This window comes from Equus asinus, chromosome 28 (assembly GCF_041296235.1).
Source record: "Equus asinus isolate D_3611 breed Donkey chromosome 28, EquAss-T2T_v2, whole genome shotgun sequence".
Lineage (NCBI taxonomy): Eukaryota > Metazoa > Chordata > Mammalia > Perissodactyla > Equidae > Equus > Equus asinus.
In genome coordinates this window covers 26864160-26890898 of record NC_091817.1, presented here as the reverse complement: position 1 = coordinate 26890898, position 26739 = coordinate 26864160, and the positions used below count along the sequence as shown (strand labels likewise).

Genomic DNA, 26739 nt, shown 5'->3' with positions numbered 1-26739 from the left:
AATTATTCTAAGCTCATCTGTTATAGTTAACAAACTATAGCAAAAGTTATAGCAAAAACAGGAGGGACCGCCTCCCAAAGTTAGTTTTGGATGTTAACACTGATGACCACACACACACACACACACACACACACTCCAAATGTGTATAACACAATTTATTACTTATGTAATTGAAAAGGGGAGAACAGAGCAGGCCTCTTAAGCAGGTCCAAAGTGGCTTGAGATAACAACGAAAGGAGATGGACTCTGAGTTTTTATTATGATTTAGGGGTTGGGGCCACTGTAAGAGTTCCATCTGGAGGCAGGGACTCATCTGGCATGAATCTCCTGCCAGCGTCAAAGAAGGGAGCACTGGGGCATTCTCATCAGCTTGTCCAGATGTGGGAGCAAGAGGAAGGGGGAAGGATGAGGCTTAATAGCTATCAGCCAGCAAACCTCAAAAACTAGAGTCAGACTCCTCATTACAGCATCACCTTATATTGTCAAAATTCTATTCTGTTCTTAGCTCAAGTCAGATCATCAGTTGGCAGCATTTCTGTACCCTACCAACTTTCCTAAAACCACGTCCACAAACAACAGAATAGCATCAATAAAATATAATTTGATGGATATTAATTTCTCATTTTTTATTTAATTATTGAAACACTGAGAAATTGTGACCTGATCTTACTGTGTCCTACATTGTGAAAGCATTAAAAGGAAAATTCTTATGTGATCTGTCATTCTATTTTTTCCAGAAATTTCAAATATTGTACCAAATGATCTTTTCTCATTATTTGGGAAAGTTCTCTCAGTAGATACCCAGAAATATCTAATTCCAAGATATTAAATCACTTAAAAATGTTTTTGCTAAAAAATCTTTATAATTGATCAGGTTTCCTTCTTTGCATTGGACACAAGACAGAGCTAAATTTTGGATTTTACTGCTGTACACATTTATGAATAAAATGTACCCCAAGGATAATGTTTCTTTTTCTTTAAAATTTTTTCTTTGGCCAATTTATTTCACTGATTTATACTATTTGATGCATCTCTCTGAATCTGTCTCTTTGTTCTTTTTATGGATGAAGGCATTTGTAAGGAAGATCATGTCTTTTAATCCATATCATTTTTGGTGGTTTTAACAAGATATCCCATACATAATCAGCAATAGAGGAAACTAAGGGGTTGACACCGCACTATCTGAAAGCTGAATGAGAAATGTATTTAACCTAAAGTCTGTGTATAAAACTAAATTGCAGTGTTGTAAACTATATAGATTTATAAACTGTACAGTCATGCATTGCTTAATGACTCGACTTGTTCTGAGAAAAGCAGTGCTACGTGATTTCATTGTTGTGTGGACATTATACAGTGTACTCACACAAACCTAGGTAGTACAGGCTACTGCCCACCTAGGCCATATGGTACTAATCTTATGGGACCATTGTCATATATTTGGTCCAGTGTTGACCAAAGAAGTCATTATGTGGCACATGACTGCTTTATATAATGTGCATGCCACTCAATGAGGGGTCAGAAAACTAAGGCTTGTGGGCCAAGTTGTGCCAAACCAAGTGTTTTTGTAAATGAAGTTTTATCATATCATCTATTGCTGTTTTCCTTCTAAAAGGCAGAGTTGAGTAGTTGTAGCAGAGACCATATGGCCTGCAAGGACTGCAATATTTGCTCTCTGGCTTTTGAGGATGAAGCTTGCCAAACATTTACAGAAAAATTGTTGGATACTTATTTAATTCTAAAGTCCAATCCAAAGAAATAACTCAGCTTAAAGGATGAGCCATTATGTAAGACGAATTGAAGAGAACTTAAACACTTGTGTTTCACGTGTATCCCCAGACGTAAAATCTTGATTAAAGAGTTCAGTTCTTCCAAGCCAGTCTGGATATTTGAAGTACACCACAGTAAAGACACAAAGTCAGCTTAGAGATTCAGAAATCACGGCATTCTAACTTTGATGACTTCTTAGATAACATGAAATGGTTGCCTCCATCACAAGAGATTTGCAATTGCTTATGTAAAGCTGGTACATTGCAGAGTATCTTTCTCTTTGAAGAGACCTCTACACTATTAAAAAGAAAGAAAAAACAAAACAAAGAAACAAAGCTATTATGATCCTTCCACAAAACTACTATAAAATATTAAGGAAATGGGGTTATGCTTGAAATCAGTTCTGAAATAAGTCTCTAGATGACATGCAAGATATGATATTAACAAAAAATTTCATCTATGGTCAAATCTCAAGAGCTTTTATTACATAAGTATAATAAACAGACTTTAGATTGAGGATAATAGATCCTATGCATTAAGATGCATAAAATGTCAGATATTTTTACTAAAGCAAAAGAAAAGCAATATGAAACTAAATAACCATAAAATCATATTTAAAAGTTCTTTAATGGCTTCTCGCAGAACTTCGTTTTCTAATATTATTTACCCTATTAAGTCTTAAGTTCTTGAATTCTAAATTGTTCTATCAGACGGATTTTCAAAAACTGAACATGTTTAATTCCAGTGGCTACTGAAATTTAAACTATAGGTCCATGGGTAGAGGAGAAATAATGTTTCTCAAGAGTACCCAGTCAAAATTTGTGCATCACTGACCAATGCCATTCCAAACACAAAATCATCTAGAGAATTCATCTAGTTAACTGAATGCAAAATCACCAAATCTACCCAAGTGAAAGATATGTAATCACTATCCAAAAATCCATTTCATTGACTTCAAATGTCTTAGAGATACATCCCTTAATTTTCTTCATCTCTACTGTCATCTATTCTAATTAAACCATTATCTCTCAACTGATTAACTGCAAATAGATTTCTAATGGGGTGTTCTGCCACCAGGCCAGGTCCTTCTCCCTTCATCAGAGAGGCCACAACTTGTGGTGTTCTTAGGGTCAGTCATCCAAAGTGAACTGTTTGTCATGTAAATTTCATATTAAAAAATTTCTGATGGCTTAGTTGTTGCTCATATACTAAAATCCATTCTTCTTCACAGGACATTTAAAGCAAACTTTGCTTTCAACTTTCTGTTCAGTGAAGATGAATGTAGACATTCATTTATCTCGATGTATTACACAAGTCTCTGAAAAAAATGGCTCTAAAATAGATAAGTATACTTTCATTATATATATATGAATTGAAGTAATACAGAAAATCATTTATTCAATGACATTAAATTCCATATGAAAGACATTTTCTTTCAATATTTTTAAGAAAAATATATCACCATAATTTTTAAGCATTGATACATTTCTCCTTTCAATGAAACCCCATCACCTTTTAAATATGGCATAAAAACATTAATTTCTCACTTTAATTGCTGATTCAACAATTCTGTAGAGAATTCATTTGTCTGAGGGAGGATTAAGAGAGATAGAAGGGCAAAATTGTGACTGAAAGACTTTTTTATTTGTAACTGCTATGCAATTTGAGTGTCAACATTTTGGATGTATTGTTTTAATAATTAATAGACTATTTTTTAGCACAGTGTTAGATTTACAGAATAATTAAATGGATAATACTAAGAGTTCCACCTATCCACTCCTACACACAGGTTCCCCTCATAGTAGCATCTTGCATTAGTGCGGTATACTTGTTACAATTAATGAACCAATATTGATACATTCTTCTTCTTATTATAGTCTTATTTATGTTAAGATTCACTTTTTGTGTTGTGCGTTTCTAAGGATTTTAACAAATGACATGTATTCACCATTAAGATTTTTTAAAGAACTTCAATTTTAGAGCAGTTTTAGATTCAAGGACCATTAAAATTTTGTACAGAATCGTTTTCACTAGCTTAAAAGTCCTCTGTGCTCCACCTATTCACCCCTTCCCCACCCCTGAATCCTTGGCAACCACTGAGCTCTGTACTCTCTCTATAGTTTTGCCTTTTTCAGAATGTCATCTAGTTGTAATAATATCATATGCAGCCTTTTCAGCCTGGCTTTTTTCACCAAGAAATATGCATTATTAAGTTTCCTGCATGTCTTTTCATGGCTTGATTGCTCTTTTCTTTCAAGAGCTGAATAATATTCCATTGTCTGAACATACCAGTTTGCCTATTTATCGACTTTTTGAAGAGCATCTTGGTAGCTTCCAGCTTTGAGCAATTATAAATAAAACTACCATAAACATTCATATGTAAGGTTTTGTGTGGACATAAGTTTTCAATTCATTTGGCTAAATGACAAGGAGCGCAATTGTTGGATTGGACTGTAGGGTAAGAGTATGTTTAGTTTTATAATAAACAGCCAAAGTGTCACTAGAATGGCTGTCATTGCACATTCCAACCAGCAATGAATCAGAGTTTATCCTCTTACTTTTAACCCCTCTGTGTCTTTACATTTAAAGTGAGTATTTTGCAGACAATGAATACTTGGGTGCTGTTTTCTATCTACTCTGACAGTCCCTGTCTTTTAATTGGTGTATTTAGACTATTCACATTTAAAGTAATTATTAGTAGAGTTGCATTAGTATCTGTCATGTTTGTAAGTGTTCTCTATTCATTGCACGTCTTTTCTTCTTTTTTAAATCTTCCCCCTTTTTTTGATTTCTCTGGTTTTAAATGAGCCTTTTATTTGATTCCAATTTTTTCTCCTCTCTTAGCATATGAATTATACCTTTTAAAACAGCAGTTGCCCTTGTGTTCGTAATATATGTTTAAAGCTAATCAAAGTCTACTTTCATATAGCACTCTACCACTTAACAGGTAGTGTAGGTAAGGTATAAAAGAGTATTCTCAATTCTTCCCTCCCATCCCTTATAACACTGTTGCCATTAATTTTGTTTATCCCTATCCTCAATACATTGTTACTATTTCTACTTTGAATAGCAGTTATTTATTGCATCATATAAGAATAAGAAATGTAGAGATTTTATTTTACCTTCATTCATTCCATTTCTGACACTCTTCCTTTTTTTATATAGATACGAGTTTCCAATTTCTCAGAATTTCCTTCTCTCTGAAGAACTCCTTTTAATATTTCTTGCAAGAAAGTTCTCTACTTGTGACAAATTGCTCCAGTCTGTATTTGTGTATGACAGTCTTTATTTCTCCTTCACTTTTGAAGGACAATTTCACTAGATACAAAATTACGGATTTTATTTCTCCACTTCTGAAAGATAATCTTACTGGATATGAAGTTGGTGTTTTGGCGTTTTTTCAGTCTTTAATGTTTCACTCCATTCTCTTCTTACATGCATGGTTTCTAAGGAGAAATCTGATATGATACTTTTTCTTGTTCCTCTAGACGAGGTATTTCCTCCACTGGCTTCTTTCCAGACTTTCTTTTTGTCTTTGGTTTTCTTTAGTTTTAATATGATATGCCTACAGGTAGATTTTTTTCTTATTTCTACTGCTTGGTGTTCTGTGAAATTCCAGGATTTGTGGTTTGGTTTCTCTCACTGATTTTGTAAAATCTTCATCCATTATTACTTCAAACATTTCTTCTGATCCATTCTTTCTTGACTTTCTGATATTCCTATTATGCATGCCTTACACCTTTTAAATTGTCCCATGATTCTTGGATACACTGCCCTTTATCTTTTCTTTCTTTCTTTTTTTTTTTTTTTCTATTATGCTTTTCAGTTTGGGAAGTTTTATTGTATTTAGCATTTCCTTTGTAAATATTTTCTATTTTGACATTTTCTTATGGTTTCAATATCTTTGGTTACATTACCCATCATTTCTTATATATTGTTGACATTTTTCGTTAGATATCTTGGCATATTAATCATAGCTATTTTAAGTTCCTCGTCTAGTAATTCCAAAAATCTCTCCCATATCTGAATCTGATTCTGATGCCTTCTTCAGATTGGGGTTTTACTTGCATTTATCTCAGCATGCCTTGTAATTTGTTCTGTTGTTGTTGAAAGCTGTACATGGTATATCCAATAAAAGGAAATTAAGTAGATAGGCCTGTAGTGTGAGGGTTTATATTTATCTGGCTAGGAGTTAGGCTGTGTTTACTGTTTAATGTACCTATAGATGTCAGAAGTTGGAATTTCCTCTGGTTTCCTGTTGTCTTTGGGTTTCCCTAGAAACTCCTTCTTAAGTAGAGTCCTACACTTGCAGTTCTTTTAGCTGTTACTCACTCTTGTTATATAGGAGCCCTGTTCATGAGTGGTAAGGTTTGGGGAAGGAAGAGGGTTCTACAGTCCAGTAATTAGGTCTCAGTCTTTTAGTGGTCCTGTGTTTACGTGATAGGACCTTCACAAGAGCTTCTCAGCTTATTTTTCTTCTTAGGTGAGACAAGAAGGCTATAGGGGCTAGAGTTGGGTCATTTTGCTTCCACAACTCAGATAAGGCCCTGCTGGTGTCCTTTCCCTTGCTAGACAAGACTTTGTTTTAGAGAAAGCTCTGGAAATATTTCAAAACGGTGGCTTTTCCCTTGGGAATACTTCAAAATGGTTACTTTTCCTTTGGGGTATAACAAAATGGTTACTTTTACCCTCCCCCGGGCCACACTTGAGGAGATTTTTTCTACAATTTTCATCATAAGAACCTGATGAAGCTTCTGGGGGTAAAACCCATGAAAGTGTGGTGGCCTCCTTTAGGCTGACCCCCAGGAGTTTTTAACTTTCAAGCTAGTCTGCACTCATCCTCTAGCAACACCATTTAAGTGTTCCTACCAGGTACTGGCTCTGGTGACTTCTACTTCAGGTAAACTGCTATGTATTCTCTGTATTAGCCTGGTCTCTCTAGTTTTTTGGGGTGGTGACTTGGTATGTGACCTCAGTTTTTTGATGGATCTGAGAAAAGTCATTGGTTTTCAGTTTATTCAGCTTTTTCTCTTGTTGTGAAGGTAGGAATAATGACTTCCAAGCTCTTTACATATTGGAAGAATGTTTGAATTCCATATATATATTTTGTTTGTTTGTTTCTTCCATGACTTACCTAGATTCATTCATTTACTCATTCATTATTTTATTGATCTGTAGTCAACAAATCAATCAAGTAAACAAACAAGAAAAAATTATAAGTTGTTATCATAGGCCAAAATTTTTTTGGGGGGGAAATGCTACAGAAATGAAGGATAAATAAACCATTTAAATACAGTGCATTTTGTCTCCCTTGCAGACTAGCTTCTTGAGGGCAGACACTATGATAAGTTCATGGGACAGGTATATTCCTGGTCCCTTGGAAGCAAGTAACATGCACGTAACTCAATTCTAAGTGACAAGAAGTGTCTTCCTGGAATAAGAATGTCTAACATGAGTTTTAAGGTGCATGGAGTTAGTCAAGTCAAAGAGGGACAGAATGGTTTATAGTCATGAAAAAGGCTAGGAGACCCAGGCAAAATTGGTGGAAAAGATATGGAGGATAATGTAGCCTAATCTTTTTCCCCAGTAGCATTGATTAACAATCACTATTCCCTGAATATATAAATAAACATGTTTACTATACATGTGGAAGGAAATTACAACCATTCCAGGCATCTATTCAAATAAGCATGATCTTTGTGTTCCAAATTCCCTCAATAATAATTAAAAGCTTGTATCCTACCACCAATAATTTAATTCACAATAGGCTTCCAAAAATGCAATCAGGTCCACGTTAATTAACAAGAGATCATCAACAATCAAAGATTCATGGTCTTGCTTTCTGATCAGCCACATGCAAAATATTTTTGAGAAAAAAAGTCAACCAACAAATCAGGGAAATAGTATATCTCGAAAAACAGCATCATCTTTTACTTCCTAACTTCAGCTTTTCTCTCAGAAGTGTATATTACAACATTGTAGAGTTTTACAATGCAAATCCACAGCAACTCTACAAGGTCCTTCTCGTGTAAATGTCTTTGGATGCATAATCAAGCAAAGAGAATCAAAAATATGCCCTGTTTGTTACAGAGAGCAGGGAAGAAGTGTTTGTTCAGATAGATTCTGGGTACCATCTGGGAGACAAGTGCCTGGTTTTGCAACAGATTGCATAATTTTCCTGTAGAATCTGGAGAAAAGCCCTAACTGCTTTAATAGACTGTTGATTTTACATGCCTTTAATCTTCATTTCAGTTTGTCTTAAAGGCAATCCATATGGTTGAATGGCAGAAGTAGTCATTAGCTTAACACAGTGTTCAGGCTTCCATCTTTCTGTGGGAGACATGCAATATTTCACCGTATAGAGAGTTAGTTTTCATTGCACATGGCAATTAATCTTTTTACTAGCCAAGCGTCTACTGCATATGTAAGCCATTTGATTGATTAGATTAGAAATTTAATGTTACAGTTCATACATTAGTAATATTTCAATATAACACGTACCAAGGACTCCACTATCAATAATATGAATGGATCCAGAGCAGCACAAATTAGCACCTGGAATGGGAAGGATGACCTTGGTGGGAAGGAAATAGTTCATCCACAACAGAGAAATGCTAGAGCAAAGTTCATCTTATTAGCAGTTCCATGTGGAACTTGTGGCTGGAGGGTACATGGATTCCTAACAGGCAACAGAGTGCACATAAAAGCAGATAGCAGGACACAACTCGCAAATAGAAGAGACAGTCAGGCTACTCTTTTATGCACCTGTCTCTCCACACCTTTCTTGGAAGATGTAGAAAGGAAAGCACTTTGGTATCGTGTGGTAAAAGATACAATTAAAAATCAAAACACATTAGCAGAATTAGATATTTAAATGGAAAGTATTGCTCATAATTGTATCCTGGTGATAGTTTCTGAAGTGGAACAAAAGTAGGACACCTTTTTTCACTGAGCTAAATTATTTTTAGGCGTGATGCTTGCACACCTGCTAGCAAAAGTAACCTATATCTTTCTGTCTACACAGAGAGGGAGAGTTAAGAAAAAAATTCCATTTATTTATCTCACATTATGCCAGATGCAACCCTGGAAATCTCAAATAGGCTATCAACTTTGATCTCCCGACTAGTACTCTGAAGTAAGAGTGTCAGGCTTTCATGGTACATTGGAAGCAACTTGGGATAGAAGTATGTAAGCACATTTCTAAACTCTAAAATGTTAAGTGGAAGTTGCAAGATTTCAAAAGAAGAAATCCACAATCCAGACTTGTATTCATACAGTTCTCTTCTCTATCACACTTTTGTTTTCCTGCAGGAGAAGAAGCATTCCAAGCAAGGCAAATATCATTCTGTCCACATACCATGTACTCAGGTGGCCCCAAGGTTGAGCAAAATGTGCACATGGAGTAGCCTAATTAAAGGACACAGAAGTAACCACAAAACAGAAAGCAGAAAATATGAAATAGGGGATTGTGGTTGAGAAACAAAAACAAGATAAAATTGAGGTGATTATAGTAGGAGAATTTTTTTGGTAATGCTGCATTTGTAAAAATAAAGTATTTTGTACATTATCATAATGGTCCCAATTCTTCAACACTTCCTGTTTTTATACCCTTTGCCTTATAACTTGGTACTATCCTCCATCTCTGACCCCAAGTTCAGCCATTTGGCTTGCTTTGGGCCATTTGAATTTTAGCAGACATTACACAAGGGAGGATTGGAAGAGTTATTGAGCTTGTTCACTCTTTCCCTCTCAACCACGATGAAAAGGAAAGGCCCAAACTAACTTAATGATCCCAGCAAGAGGATGAGAGACGCACGGATCAGAGGTGAGTCACTCCAATCATTCCAGTCAAGCCCATCCTAATCAGCTAACAGCTAGCCAACTCCAGATATCTGAGCAAAGCAAGCAAAGAACAGGAGTGCTGCCTAGCTGACCATCCCAACACCTGAGCAATCAATGCTTATTAGGCCACTGGGGTTTTGGGTGATTTGTTACACAAATCCTTGTGTAACAATAGATATCTCATATAGAATAAAATGATAAATGCCAGCATTTATTAACAGTAATTTTTATTATAGTAGTCTCCTTTGTTTATTGTATTTCTGTTATCTCTCCCTTGTTTATCTCCAGGAAATTTCTGCTTTCTGAAGATGTGTGCTGTGGCATTTGATATAGAGATATTAATAGGTGTGTGAATTGTGGTCATTAATAAATTCAGCCTGAGTCAATATTAATTGGCTTAAGCCAACCAGGACCCATACCTAGAAGTGAGGACTGTACAAAATTGCTTGACTATATAGACTATTGATAAGAAAAGGGGAATGAATACAAAAGAAATAATTAATAAATGGCTAACAGAGTCTAGTAAAGAGTTGAATGAATGAATGAATATTTTAAAGTTTAGTTAATATTCCTTTTTGTCTTTTAAGAACAATTTGCGTATGATTTGCTGGATGTTGGTCATAATCACCAAAGGATAATAGACTAAGCAAGTTCTTACTTTGATGTATTAAAGAGACATGATATGCAGTGAAATGATATGCAGTTAACATATTTTATGTAAACTTTATGCTTTTTTAAGAGTACGCATTATAGCTTCAAGTCTAAAAACTGGTGGCTCTTCTACCTGAATGATGATGTGCGTTAATTTGCGTGTTTAACGTAGAAGTCAGTCTGCTGAGGAAAGCTTTTGCAGTCTATTTAAACTTGTTTTAATTTGAATCCCAAGTCATTCTTTGTGTCCATAATGTAGAATTGTTTAATAATCTGTAGCAATAAAGCAAAGATATGGGGACAGATTGTTTTCCAAAGTGCCTCTTGAATGCATACCATAGACTACCCAATGGTTACCAATATGGTTCATGTGAGTAAATGAAAAGGAATGATGGATGCAAGTCATTTAGCATATATCATTCAAATTATCAATCTAAGAGCAGACACAGTTTCAATAAGCATCAGCCTTAAATAGTAAAATCTAATTGTTAACAGTCAAACCTTATTAATCAATTCTGTGCCTAATTATTAAATAATTTGTCAGTATCATTAATAGTCAAACAAAGAGATATATCAAAATACAGTATCAGACTGACATAATTAAATGGATTTCTGCTCAATGATAAATCACTATCTAATAGTAACAGCATAGAACTGAGATTAGTTAAATCTGGAATTGATTTGGAATCTGCATTCAGATCCCCTAACAACACAGTGTGAGAGCAAGGAAAGAGAAGAGCATTCTTCACATAGGAAATACTGTCTTCTGCTCTTCACAAAAAACACTGCTCCAAGCTGTTTGGACTGGGTGAACCAAGAAATTATTGGAGATTAAATTAAAAAGTGGCTATGTGGCCTGATTACCAAAAGCTAAAATTCGTGAAGTTAAACTGATGGATGCATTTTAACAGAACCCAACTAGGGCCCAAGATTTGGAGTCTGAATCATAGACACGATAATAAAGCTAATTAAAATGACAAGATGCTACCATCACACAGTCAGTCAGTCACAGATGGTCAGTGGTGGAAGAAGTAAGTCAAGCCCATGGTATCAAGTAAATGTAAACAGATTGTCTTATGTGCCTTTTAGACAGAAAACGTGTGGAATTTATAATGGCTTGAGGTTCCTAGCAGTCCTGAAAATAAAATTAATGAAACAACAATAAGTGTGTTAGCTTATGTTTATTGTGCATTGTCCACAATACATGCCAGACTCTTCAAATTATTTTTCACATATTAACTTGTTTATTTTTTTACAATGAGTTTATAAATTGAAATGTATTATGGTCCTATTTTACAGATGAAAAATCCAAGACACAGAGAGATTAAGTAACGTGTCCAAGTTCAATTTACAGCTAGTAAATCAAACAGCTGACACTAAATTCCAGGCAATTTAGCATCAGAGTCCATACTCTTAGAAGCTTATCTTATGCCCCTTAATTCAAGAAGTTCAACTTTGCAATATTTAAACTCCCTGTGTCAACTGGGAACCCAAGACTGACTTACATTTAAAAAGTCCTTCATCCTCCATGATACTTTCACATTTGATTTCACAACAACCCTGTGGAGAAGGGAGAACACCAAGAATGACTCTGCTTCAGTGAGTTTTCCAAGGCAATGTAGCTAGTTTGTTTGTTTCTGTGTTTGTTTGTTTTCTCATGCTTTCTCATGGTTTACTTACTCATGTCTCAACTTGTTCCAGACCTATGTAAGGTTTTTCCCATAGGTCGGACCTGGTATCAGAAGGCCAAACTGCAGTCCAGACCTCATGTGAAGAGTTTAGAAGAGGGTAAGTTTTAGTTCTGCTCAGAGATTGGAAATATCTATCTCCCTCTGCCCAGGTAGTTACATGACTGATTGGAAGTTATAAGCTTAATTCATTTGTTTTCACTTAGGCTCTTTATGAACTTTAGGTTCCATTTGTGTAAACTGAAAGGGCATACTAGAATCATCTTTAAGACACTTTAGATTCTAATATTCTAAGTGTTTACAAATACATTGCCTAATCTGCAAGTAGAAACTTAGCGCTAAATATTCAGTAAGTACTGAAAAGGTAAAACAAGTGAAGATGCTCCTTTAATATGATGTATTCATAGGCTTTTTTATATCAAATAGTCTAAGAGAGGAAACCTCTGTCAATATCACCAATGATAAAAGACTGTCAATTCTGGCTATTTTTTGTAATAAATATCACCCACCACACACTTTTGTTTGATCATTCTCCTTAAATGTATATTTCTTAAAGCAATATCCAATATAAACTATGATATTGGCCTCTTATCTAGAAATGTAAAAAACAAAAATAAAACGCCATTTTCAGGAGACATTGGAAATATATTCTAAATAGTAAATCAATAACAAAAATGCAGATCGATAAAAGTGAAGGTGTGTACATCTAAATTCAATTAGTTGTAAAATTCAGACTCTGTGTATGTTTGAGTGAGTTCTAAAAGTTATTTATGGTGATATTTGCCAATAAAAATGAAATTTGGGATGAGACCATTCCACGGTTTATCAGCATAATGCCAAAAGTAGTGGTTCTAGCTAGAAAACAGACAATCTCATGTAAGCGAGGTCCACTGACAATTTTGGTTATTTCATAATGCAAACACAGGCATAGGTTCAGATTTCAGCAAGCTGAAACAAAAGGATGCAGGATTAAGTTGCAATTTCATTTTAAAGGTCTGGAAAGAGCACTATGATCTATTGTGGAAAGACACTAATCGCTGAGGACCATGACGATTGCTGTTTGATAATTTTAATATGTAAGGACACCTGATTAAAATTTAAGGGCATCCTAAGTATTTGTAAAGCTAAATTAACATTTATTGAGTAGCTCTTAGTGCCAGGCCCTGGGCTGGCTGCTTTGCACATGATATCCCACTTAATCCTAATGACAACTTTGGAAGTAGGCTTCATTAGATGATAAAAGGTTTAGATCTTAGTGAAAAGAACAGAAGTTTGGAATCAGATGGACGTGGATTCAAGATTTCTGGTACTGATTTTTTGTTGAGAGACTTTCTTAAGTGGAAGGGCCATGCAAATTGGACAGATCCCTTCTCGTTTTACACATGGAGAGATTTTGTGTGTGTACATGTTATTGAAAATACATAGTCTGTTATTCTACATATTCGAGTGTCTTCACATTTAACAGACAGACATTATACAGTATTGCAAAAGGTCTAGAGGAAAAGTTGGAGAAAAAGGGGGAGGATGTTGATATATTAATTTAAAATCAATAAAAAGAGAGTGTTTTTTCAACTAAAATTTGGGGCATTTTAAAGACCTTATTATAAGTCTGATGGCAAAGTATCACATTGGAATTGTTCAGCAGTGAAGGGCAAGTATCACTCGATCTAGCCTAGGATAGGCTATGTGATGAAATAACCATCAACCCAAAATCTGAGAGACATAACACAGAGAGCTTTATTTGCTTTTCACAACTGGTCAATTGTAAGTTGGAAGATCTCCAGGGCAACTGTCTTCTAAGTTATGGCTCAGCATTGTACCTCCAAATCAACTCATGCTTCCATGTTAAGAAAAGCAGTGGAATGAGACAGGTGGGCATCAAGCACCAGAAATTAAATGCTTCCACCTAGAAAGCACACATATTACTCTATCCACATCATTGGACAAAAAAGCTCAAATGACTATGCCTAACTTCCAAGAGGCAGGAAACTAAAATCTTCCTATCCAGGATAGGTAGGAGAGCGGTGGGAAACCAGATATCATCGAACAATTGTGGACTAGACATTTGTATCCTTTCTTATATATTTATATTTTTTTTAAGAAAAAATTGTCAGAGATATGCTGTCTATAGAAGCTTCCATCCTTTCACTAATATGTGGGGCAAGTTATCTAGAACTAAAATGTCCAATTTCAAAGAAAAATGTACAGAGGTTGCCCACTGGTTCATTAAGTAAGTAAAAAACGTCTGTCTGGCATTGCTTAAATTCTTAAGCCATGAGTTTCCTATACCTACAACAGTCTTCCTGAAAGTTAGAAGGTGAGCTAGCAGATTGCTGATAACTGACAGCAGCCCTCACTGAGACAACAACTGCCTGAATGTAGAATTCACTGCCAGGGATAAATGTGACATTTAAATTGCAATGCTCTTCCCCCCATGCATTTCTGTCAGAATATGTTCAGCAAGAAAATGGAATGATTTAAAAATACTTTAAAATACACAATATTTGGTGTAACATTATAATATGGCAGATCTTTCGATGAAATATTAGGTGGAGCAGGTTGCTTGATCATTATCATGAATGTCAAAAGGATGAAGTGTGATATTTAATACAATTCAGTGAATGATGACTTGATAACATCGTATTCCCTAAGAGGAAAGAAATAGGAGACCAGGAAATTCAAAGAAAAGCTCACCGTTCCCAACAATATTATATTCAAGAATAAACAGAACAGTCCATTTGAATCTAAATGTAGATGTATTTTTTCTATAACAAAACTTTCTCTTGGAGAAAAAATAAACTGAAAAATCGAGAAGATATTAATTGAAAAAATAACACAAAAACTCAGAAATATAAAATGGGAAAAAAACTTTCCTTTATATTTCTTAAATGATATGAACTTCTTAAATGTTTGAACATGGATAAAACTGTAGTTAATAATCAGAACATATATTTCAACTTAACTTCTCAGTTTCTTTATCTTAAAAATGGTCATGACAATGCAACCTTAAAAATGTATTATGAGGGTTAAGAGACATAACTATTTAATATGTCTAGCACAATTCCTGTTGTATCATGTACTCCAATATGCACCCTGGGTTTGAATCCTGGATGAGCCTCAAAATATAAATCTTAGGAATTCTGATTTAGAAATTGATTATCTAGGTATTTTTAAAAACTTAAAAGGTGATTCAATACAGGGTTTAAAAGTAGAGTAGGCACTGATAAATTGTTAAATCATGTACTTATCTAATAAATTCCCCCAAATCTGCTTGTGTGTGTATGTGATATGCATGGTGTGTATGTGCGTGCGTGTGCATAATTTCAGAGTCTTCATAAGAGCTCATCCATTGATCTTTTAGCAATCTGGGCTTCCAGGTCAAGGACCGCTGTTTTATTTTGTGAAATGATTTTGATTCTTTTTTGCTAATATTCATTGAAATAAATCATACACTTGACTTGAAGTATTCTCCTCTATAATAGTCATAAAAAACAAATACAGAATTTTGATATAGAATAAATCAGTATTCTGTTTAGTGAGTCAGCTATGTGAATATTTCAAAAGGCAACATTTTTATTCTAGTACCTTGAAATGCATTAAATATAGTACAGGTACTATCAATTAAAGTGTCTGAAAATTAATTACAACAAGGAGCAGAATCATTCAACTAATCACAGCGGATCTAAATAAATTAGTTCTTAATCATAGCTTTGAAAGGAGAGAAAAAGAAAGCAACGTCGAGAAAGTCAAATTGCCTTCCTTTGGGCAAAGACATAATAAAACATACGATAAGTCAAGAGTTTAACTCCAATTTTGTTGATAAGATCATCATAAAAAGTTTTAATAATATTACATATTTCCCCAAATCTAGACTTTCAATATAATTGCTCATTGTTGGATAAAGGGGCATACTTGCCAAAGGTAGTGTGAAAGCTGTAGGCAGGTGACAGTAGTCAGGAGAAAATGGAGAAATATGTGCTTTCTAGCTTCTCAAACTCATTTTTCTCTCTAGACTGGGCTGAGGTAGGGGGCTCCTGCTCCACTACTTCATTTATGAGGGCTCCCCTCCTCTGCATTCTTTCTTTACAGAGAGAGATGGAAAAAAGCTATCCCAATATCATTTTCCATTTAAGAGGCCAAGGATGAAAATTTATGGCAAAGTTTAGGAATCGAGACATGCTAAGAGTTTCTTTCCTTAGTTTCCACAAAAGTAAGCTTGTTGCTGCTTTTTAAAGGAAAAGTAAAACAAATTTGAAGCTAACCAGCCTAGTTCTGAATCCTGGCCTTTCCACTCACTAGCTGTATGACTGCTCAAACTCCTTAACCTTTCTTAATTTCAGTTTGCTCAATAAGTGAATCAAAAATAATTGATTATATCTCATAGGGTTCTTGATATAAAGATAAGTGATATGTTCCTCATAGCACCTCAATAATATTCAATGTTATCTAATATTAATAGTTTTGCACTTTCTGGCATTTGAAGTTTCCCTTACTGAAACATTTACTCTGATAGTTGTAATTGTTAGGCATCTGCACTTAAGCTATCGCTAAAGGTGGGACAGAATTTGTTAACCATTTGGATTTGGGAACTAGGAATGCATTCCTTTGACTTGCAATACTGATATACCACTTTTTAAAAATCTATGATGCATATCTCAGGAATAACCGCAAGAATGTCATAATATAAAGGGTATGAGATTAGAGGAAGTCTCGGCAATGCATTAAAACCACTGCTCTAAGACTCTGCTCATAAAATCCAGAACATATGTCTTTATCTGTGCATTCTGACCAACATACAAAAAAATTCTATTATCAAACCATGTTCCATACAGTAGCCCAAAGGATCAATCTGAAGTACAAATTTGACCATAGCCCCCCGGCTTAAAATCTTTCAGTATTCCCCTTTGCCTTTTCAATAAAGTTTAAACACTTTAACAGGGCTGACAAAGTCCTTCATAATCAAGTCTACGCTTATTCCCGTATCCTCACTGCAGACTTTTTTTTATCTCTGGTGCTCTGTGCTGTATTCTACAACATGACCAGGACTCTCAAGCGACCTCATTTCCTATAACATGGTCACTTTCTCCTTTGCCCACTCTGTGCCTGCTCACTTGGATTTATTCTTCAATGTATGTGCTGCTTCTCCTTCCCTGAATTACACACCTTAGTTAGGGATGCAGACAGAACATCCTACCGATGACCTCTCAGAGGTAGTTCTGGATCTTCTATCTAGTATTTAAATTATTCATATATTTACTTTTCTCCATTTGACCATAACAGCAGGGACTGTCTTGCCAATCACTGTCTGCCAACCTCTAATACAGTGCCTGGAGCATAGCAAATGCTTAAAAATCTTCTATGAATGAACCAAATAGCATTGCAGTTTTAAGGGTTTTGTCCATATTTCTCTCCATATTTTGATCTTTTAAAGAAAAGAACAGTTTCAACAATTCATGCAAAAGATCTGTATTGATTTCAGAGCCCTATGCATGTTGCTTGAGAGCAGGATGCTTGTCTGACTTCGCTTTCGTTTTCACATCACTCAATACTCAGCACAGAACCTGATGCTAGACCAAGAGATGTTGAACAAGAAAGGAATTAACACACCTTAGATACTTAGGATCCAGAGAATAAGTAATGAAAATACCAAGTCACCCTCTACTAACACATATTAAGTAGTTCATAAGCACTTACTTAGGGCAGAAATGAATGAAGGAATAATGACAAATACTTAATAACCTTCTGATGACTTCCTCAATTTGGAATTATCTGAATTACCATCTCATGATTATTTTGAACTATTAGAGAGGCAGTAAAATTTAGACCCTCCCTCTTAATTAGTAAGTGTATTTCTCTTTTTTAAAGAACAAGTAAAACGAATGGTCTTCACTAACTACAGGGTAATGAAGAGGGGCACATTTTATGAGATGTGCGTATGTGTGTGTACTATTGTTCCACTCTGATATCCAGACTAATTTGAAAAAGCCATGATGGGTTGCTTGGCATTTGCTAAGAAATTATACTCAAAATGAATTGTAAAATGATTCATAGTTTATAACCTCAAGAAATGAACAGTAACGCTCCCTTATATTTGTATAATACATTAATCTCCATCATTGCTAGTTAATTGTATACATTTTTAGCTCCTGAATAACAAACGTTTTAGGAAGACAAATAGCTTCTCCTTCTGGAAAATATTATATATGATTCTTTTGTTTAAAAAAGTCTTGCTAGATTTATTGAATGCATATCATTATATAAAATTACTACTTTAGGACAAAATGGGATCTATGACTGAGCCAGAGGATGAAGAAGAAAAGGAGGTGAAGGAGAGGGTGTTAGGTCTCTTTCAAGAATCATTGAAAGATAAATAAGTAAGTAAACTAATTAATGAACAATAATCCAATACTGTAACAACATGTTGGGGGATGGTTTGGATTGGGCTACATCTGAATCAGGAGGTAAAATGATGCCAGGACTCCTAAGTGAACAGTACCCTCTTGTGCTAACTTTACAATCAGGAAGTCTCTCTTCATCATGTTAAGCTACTCTCAGCCTAACAACTTACAACTTTTGATGCCAAAATGCATGGTCATCTCTTCTCTAATATCTGACTGCCAAATCTCAGTGAAGATGGTTTATACTTTGCTATCATTCTGACAAGAAAAGAGATGGAGTAATGTGATGGGCCCGTCTAGGTTGCTATGGTGATAGGAGGGATGGGGTAACAGGATTGATAGGCTCAGCAGAGATACATGAACTGAGGTATGAATTATTCTTTCAAGGAAATGTTAGTTATTTTTTAGAAATAAGGAGAAATTTGTATTAGATCAGTGAAAATATCAGATTAATTAATCCAGTAAAGGGTATGTGAGCAGAACATTGAACTCATCTTACTTCAAACAAAGCAAGTCTATTTTCATCTGTTTTATGTATTCGGCATCTACATGAGATTTCTATTGAAGAAACTTTTAAAAAGCTTGGAAACTTCTGACATTGATTAGCTTAAGGTTCATTTTGACTTTGAAGATTCCACTTGTTTGTGAGAGGGGAGGACAGGGTCATTAGTATTCAAGAAGGGAAGCTTATGGAAAGGGTAACAGATGATGCTTCCTAAAATGAAATTAAATTCATTGCGGGAGGCAATTACTAATGATAAGTAGATAAATGTAGCAAGATAGTAAAAAAGAGCAGAGATTAAATAGCTAGCACCAAAATCAACCAATCTTTACAAGTTATGATTAATCATCCAAGAGAAAAAATACCCATAGAGTTGTGATCCTTTGTTTGCTCAATGTTGCTTTGGGGGAATCCTGGATCAGGTAGTAAATGAGTTCTTCAGAGATGAAAAGTTTAGGTTTTATAACTTCAAGAAACCGAATGTTCTTGAGAGGTGTTGGCTGGTCCTGAGTTATTGTTAGATAGCTGTATATTACAGGGTAAGAAGATTACCAAGACTATGACCTCCTCCATTAACTTCTCACCTTTCCATTTGAGAACATCATTCCTGCGGGTTTCATCATCAACGTCTGTCGTGCTGGTGCCTCAGGAGTGAATATTTCATCTCAATATGCCATAGTTGCTGATAATACTGATTATAGAGATGATTTTCAAGCACCTACTAGAAAATAATACCAGCATTCTATTAAGCATTTATCAGCCAAAATATGTCAAGTAATATTCTTTTCATCTTTTTCAAATTAGAAAGCTTAGGGCAAATAGTTAAGTACCTTGATTAAACTCAAATGGCTAACGAAATCAAACTTGAACTCATTAGATCCCAAAGTCAATTCTTTTCCCTTTGTAGCACAAGCTTTTCTACTCAATTCTTTGTTTTTTACGTCCAGAATGATTCTCACATAAAACAAAGGAATAGAATGATGGAATTTCCATTTTTTTAGTGTCGCTCCTTTTCTTCTTTTAACTGATTTTCTTATTCCATCAAACAAGCTTCTTAGATATAGGGCTAAAGTAATTTCAAATATTTTTCTCCAACTCTTCAGTCAATGCTTGCTAAAAATAGTCCAGGAAAATTTCCCTGAGTTCTTTGGCCAGGAACTTACCTTCCCTTCAGAAGGAATTGTGTAGTGGTCCATGTGGAGTCAGATGACCCCCTCCTAATTCTTTGTACCATAAGTAATATGGGGAACATCTTGTTATGAGAGGCAACAAGGGCAATTCTTTTGTTTTGAAAACAACTCTTTGCGGTTACAAAAAGGTGGAGTTGGTCAATGAGACAGAAAATTCTCCTGTATGTTAACAACAATACCATCTCATCTTATATTACAAATTTTCCTCAGGAGAGCACTTCATTTGTCATTGTAAGAACTTTTGAAATTAATACAAATCCGTGGTTTCAAAGGAAGTTAATAGAACCAAAATACAAAGCTGCTTCCTTGTACTTTATAAATTTAGAGAAAGTACTTTTCAAAGGTAATTTTTCTGAACATGAAAAAGAAATTTCCAGATTTGAGCTGCAGGGTGCCTCAGGGACTAAATATCTGAAGCTCCTTTGTCTTAAGCTAGAATAAGTTGACAGTAACATCAGAACGGAAGCAGTGTCCATGTTAGGACTCATGTCCAGAGTTTTTGATGACAAGAACATTTGGTGTTAAATTCTAAATTGATGCTGAGTGACAGAATGTCTCCCATACCTCTGCCACTTGCAGACAACTATCACAAGCTCAATTTGCTTAATAGGAACATGGCATGTTCCAGCCCACAAAAAGGCAGGTGGCTTCAAATGAGCAGTGGCCAATATGACTTTTGAGAGACACAAAAACTTGTCTGCCTTTACTGAACCAATCATTCAGCCAACTATACATTGGGGAAATTAATTCTTGGAGCAAAAGATTTCATTACATTCATAACTACAAATATTGTTCTTGGATATAAACTGCCTGGCTCTCTTGACTCAGTGACCTTCTATTTCGGTATATCTAATAGATTTATAATATGTTCTGGGAAGAAGTAGTTTTATTTTTTTTTAAATTGCTCTTTTAACTTCCTGAATATCAGAGGAATGGTAAGTCCTTCCAGAGATATCTGAGAAGTCAAAGAACTCTATGTATTTTGTAACTGTGGCTTCCAGCTTGCTTCATAGTGGCAGAATATCACAGAATCTCAGTATTGGAAAGGATCATAGGAGCGAATCAGTCTAATCTGATAATGTATCTTTCTTCCCTAGTGGATCATGAATGCCACAAGAACAAAATTAATGTCCAACTAACCCTTATTTTCCCAATGTCTGACAAAGAGTCTTATTTGGAATGTCTTAATTATATATATAATCACTAAGTGAAAAAAAAATAATGAGCTAATCTAGCTCAGAGTTTTCCAAAAAGTGGTGTATTTACCATCAATGATATAAGACTAATATTTGGACAAGTGTCAGTATGTTATTTCCTGTATTTTAATATACCTTTAATATTTATTACTTTGTCATTGAATTAAGGAGTAACAACCATAAAATTGTAAGCTCAAAATAAATAGTATATTTAAACAAAGTGTAATAAATAAACAAATAGATGATATCATTGATGGGAAAAATTGTGAAGGATAGAACGGAAGAATGACAGAAATCTATTCTACCCAATGCTGGGTTCTCTCCATTTCATCCCTCTTTTATAACACCATCAACTGCTTAGGTCTTTATTGTTATTATGATATTACCATTATTATTATTGTTATTGCTATTATCATATATAAAAATACCATATGAATTATGATGCTATTGAAATGTACAGTTGTGGTTTATTCATTGTTTCTCAACCACTTGACATCTATGTTTGCTCTTACCAGAGGAGTGAGTGCTCTCATCTGTTATAATGTCTCATTTTCATACGTTCACCTCTTTATCATCTGATGCTTCTATGCTTTCTTGGCATCCTAAGGTTGTGATCTAAAAGGTAGCTTTGAAGGATAATTTCTGGAAGATGTAAGTTGACTGTTCATAAAAGGCTCTTGCAAGTGTGTAGGGGCCGGGAAGAGGTGGTACTGGAATTGACATAGAGCCAGAAATAGAATTCTGGAAAGTTTTAATTTTCTTGATCCTTTCACGTTAGTGTAGGAAATACATTTATTTACTTATCTATTATCGTCTAAGAAATACTTAGAGACCCTTCTATCTTTATCTTTCATTATACACAAAGGTTCTGGCTATGGTACTTTGAAATAAATAATGAGGAGTTATTAGAAATGCAGTTTTCCTTTCTTAAAATTGGACTCGCAGGCTGTGAAACCCTCTCCTATCACTATTTCTGACATCCATTTTTATTTCCGTTTTGGAATATCATTACAATAGTGCTCATTCCACTGTCAGAATTTTTGGACAGAGCAGTAAAATGAATACATTAAATCATTCACTGAACAGGAATTAGGCTCTTAGTGCTCATCTGAATCAGAATCAGGAGAAGAGCAATCGTTTCCCAGAGCAAAGATTTAACAAGGCAGGTTTTTCTTATTTCTTCTATTATTTTTTAAATGAATGGGAGTAATGAACATGCTCATAGGTTTAGGCAGTTTGCCCCTGTAAAACATCCTAACATCTTTAGCCCTTTGCTCCTTCTGGTCCTTTTTGAAGGCGACAAGGTGTTTGAAAAGATAGAGGATCTTTTAGGAACACTGAATGCTGAGTCCCTGACTCTTACTGTGTTTGAATATTTGAAAGAATTTCCTATATAGTCTTCCATATTCCAGCTAACTGATACTTCTTACAGAAAAGAAAGATTTAAACGTTTGTTTCTACATGCTTCTAGAATACAACAAATGGTTAAACAAAGTGTGAATTCAGCACACATTTTTCCTTTGGTGTCACCATAATGTAACACTTTCCAAGTTCACATCACTGCATTTGTAACAAATGAGCAGAGAAAGATTCCTGAGATTGACTCAACTGCATATGAAAGGTCTCTGAAGATTTTTTAAAAAAGAACTTTTTCTCACAAATTATTTGCCTCCACCTTTTAACTGCTTTGTTGGGGATTTTTTGAGCTCCTAATTCAAACAACTTCTAGTCACTTTTTCTTAAATTCTATTTTGGTTTACTTATTGGCTACTTATTGGTACATAAGAAATTGAATTATATAAAGTCGACAAAACATTTATCAACGATGTTAATTTCTGATTGGTTTTCTGTAATATAATTTCAGATACTTGTGAGGGATTTTATAGTAAAGCAAAGGTTTTAGTAATCTTGGCATTAGCTAAATTATCTTGACTAGATTTGGGGGCATGATACACTTGTCTATATCTTGATTGTGGTGATGGTTACACAACTGCAAATATTTGTCAAAATGTATACAACTTCATACCAAAAAAGTTGAATTTTCCTGTACATAAATTATATTTTAATAAATTACCAACTTACTAACAGACAAAATGACCACTTTAGTTTCAAAATATCATCACAAATGTCCAAATGTTATATCTCAACTTCTTCTCTTTGTGATTTCTCTTTAGCTGATCCTGCTAACCTTTCCTCCCCACCACTACACTGAAGACCTCTACAAGACTGTTTTCAATGACCACCATTTTGTAATATCATTGCTCTTTTATCAATTCTCATCTTACATGATATCTCATCATTATTTAACTGGTATTCTAAGAAAAAAAATGTTTCTTCACTTTATTTTCAGAATACTGCAATTTTTTTTTCTTCTTTCAATACTCCTTCCATTTTACTCACTTCTTTTCAGTAACCTCCTCTTCTTCACAGTCTCCTGACTTGAAAACCATAAACATAACCATATGCTGATCTCTCTCTCTCTCTAGATAGAAATATAAATAGGTAGATAAATAGATATAGCTTGGGGTTCTCTGAGTTTCCTGGATCTGTGGCTTGATGCCTGACATTTATTTGGGGAAATTCTCAGTCATTATTGTTTCAGATAATTCTTTGGTTCCTTTCTCTCATTCTTCTTCTTCTGGTATTTCTACTGCTTGTATGTTACACCTTTTGTAGTTGTCCCGCATCTCTTGGATATCCTGTCTTGTTTTTTCCCCATCTTTTTTATGTTTACTTTTTAGTTTAGGCAGTTCCTAAGGAGATAGCCTCAAGCTCAGAAATTCATTCCTCAGCTGTGTGCAGTCTACTAATAAGCCCATCAAAGGCATTCTTCATTTCTGCTACTGTGTTTCTGATCTCTACATTTCTCTGTGGTTCTTTCTGAGAATTTCCATCTCTCTGCTTGCATTGCCCATCTATTTTTATATGCTGTCTAGTTTATCCATGAGAGCCTTTAACATCTTCATTGTAGTTGGCTTAAATTCCTATCCTGATAATTCCAACCTTTCTGCCATATCTGAGTTTGGTTCTGATGCTTCCTCTGTCTTTTCAGACTATGTGTTTTTACTTATTAGTATGCCTTTTAATTATTTCTTGATAGCTGCTCATGATGTACTGGGTGAAAGGAGCTGCTGTCAGTAGGACTTCAGTGATGTGGTGTAAATTGTGGGGGGAGGGGAAGCATTCTGGAGTCCTATGATTAGGTCTCAGCCTCAGTGAACCTGTGTCTCTGAACTAAACTCCCAATGTTTCTCAGGTTTTTCCCCTCCCTTAGGTGGGAGAGGATGTCTGGAGTAGGTGGGGTTGGATATTTCTCTTTCTTCAGGTCTGTTAGGCTCTGATAAAACCCCAGCAGGTTAGGTTCGAGTGAAATAATTTCTCCTGAGGGCAGAACTTGTTAATAAGAACAGAATGTTCCTTTGCTCCTCCCCCTCCCAGAGAGTGGAGAGATTTTTCTCTGATATTCACTCTGAGAACCTGATAGATCTCCATGAGTAAAAACTCACAAAAGGTTGTGGGGGAGACTGATGACTGGGTCCCCTGGACTTTTTCTCTCTCAGGCTTTCCATACTCAGCCTCCAGAAATTTGTCAATGATAGTTCAGGTTTTCCCACTCCAGCACTGGTTCCCGTTGAAAGTCTCTGCTCTAACTCAGGCTTTGAAAAGTCCAGGAAGTGGGAGGAAGGGGTTGGTAGCTTAGAAAGAGGCACCTATCTCTTGTCTTGGGAAACTATAAAATCTGAAAACCAAATTCACAACATCATAGTCACTCATCAAACCTCAAATGTAATTGAAGTTTAACTGATTTAGTTCTGTTATGCCAAGGCCAGGGCCCTTGGGAAAACCTTGGACCCTGACAAATAGGATGGAAACATGTGGATGGTGCCAAAGGGTTTAGTTCCCCAGGCTGCTCTTATCTCTCAGTGCCAGCAGAATTGATCTAGCCCTCACCAGTAGAGCTAGCACAACCCTACATGAGAAGACACTGTGAAGATTTCACTCCCACACAGCAACATAGACAACAAGATCCACTTCTGTCTGTCAAATCTGTGCTAGGTTGAGGCGCAGCGTAACGCAGCCAGGGACATGGTAGGCATGATCATGAAGGAAAGGACTATAGCCCATGAACTACAAGAATTAGCCAGCATTCACCAAACTGGATTTTGAGGGCACTCGATCAAGGCGTTCAGAACAGAAGACTGGGTAAGGGAGAGTTTATTAACCTGAGGCCACTCTCTTGAGGTGTGAGATTTAACACTCTGGCAAAACCTTAGGAAAAGACAAAAACTTGCTGCTAGAGTAGCTTCTAGAATCCAGGGGAAACTGATGAGCCATTCTGAGCTAAGTTCAACTGCCTACATTACCAGGCCAGATGTGAAGGAAGGGATTGAAGGGTTCAGGTGCGTCAGCATGCTAGAAGTATTATGCTCCTTGGCAAGGCCAAGACGACACTATTCACCTAGGCCATAATGCTCTGGTGACAGGCAACCAGTATCAAAAAATAGTTTGGTAGTAGCTCTCTTCTGGAGGCTGGGATTGAATAAAAGAGGCTATCACATAATTGACTCATGGATAACAATGGGGATGTGGGGTTCTCAAAGCAATAGAGGCCAGATGGCATTGCTTACCTTCCAGAACCCAGGGGTTCATAATCACATAAGAACTGACAAGGTGGGAGTAGCAGCCAAGAGGTCTTCACCCACAAAGACTTGTGAAGATATTTAATAAAACATGATACCAACAGGAACTAGGTAGATGGGCAGCCAGTAAGAGTGCTGATAATAGAAAAATAAAGATGGATGACCAAAAAGTAGTTGCTCAAATTTAAAAAAAAAAAATCCCTTGCCTAGTTCCTGGACCTGAGCCAGTTTTTAAACTTGTAAGATACCTGCTTTGGGGATCTACAATATTAATAAGGTTTATAGGGGTCTAGTGATCAGGGGGTTATGAAAACATTCTCTTCAAAGTAAGAGATAAATTGCATTATCTTCTATGTGCTACCTTAGAAGAAGAACCACAACACATGGTAAGCCTCTTCAGATTCTGAACCAATGCATGCGACACCTTGAATTACTGCTTTAGCCTAAAGCTTCAGACTTTCAGCTTTGAGTGAGGTCTAGAGGGGAGAATGGTTCTCCAGGAGGGGCAGCCTACGGTGTAAGCAGGGTTACTGCTTGGGCCATGGGATACAGCAGACCCTGCAGTGTTGGAGATATCAGTGCTGGGAAAAGATGCAGTGTGGAGATTCTGGCAGGTCCCAGAGGGAAAATCACAGTTCTGGAGTGAGGCCATGTTATTTGCAGTGGAGCATTAAATGACCTTTGTAAATAGCTCCTGGTGTACTAATGGGACTTGGTAGAGGCAGAATGCTTGACTATGGGACACTAAGTGACCATTTCTCTGTAACTGCCTAGCATGAGTGTGTTCTGTTCAATCTAGCAAGTAATAAAGTTGGGCAGGTGCAGCAACAATTCATCAAAAGATGAAAATGATATATCCAGGATC

The 26739-nt window shown here is 35.7% G+C and overlaps 1 pseudogene; it reads left to right on the top strand.

Moving 5' to 3' along the window:
- LOC106822193 (AP-3 complex subunit beta-2-like) overlaps positions 1 to 26739 on the top strand; it is a 180655-nt pseudogene that overhangs the window by 145567 nt on the left and 8349 nt on the right.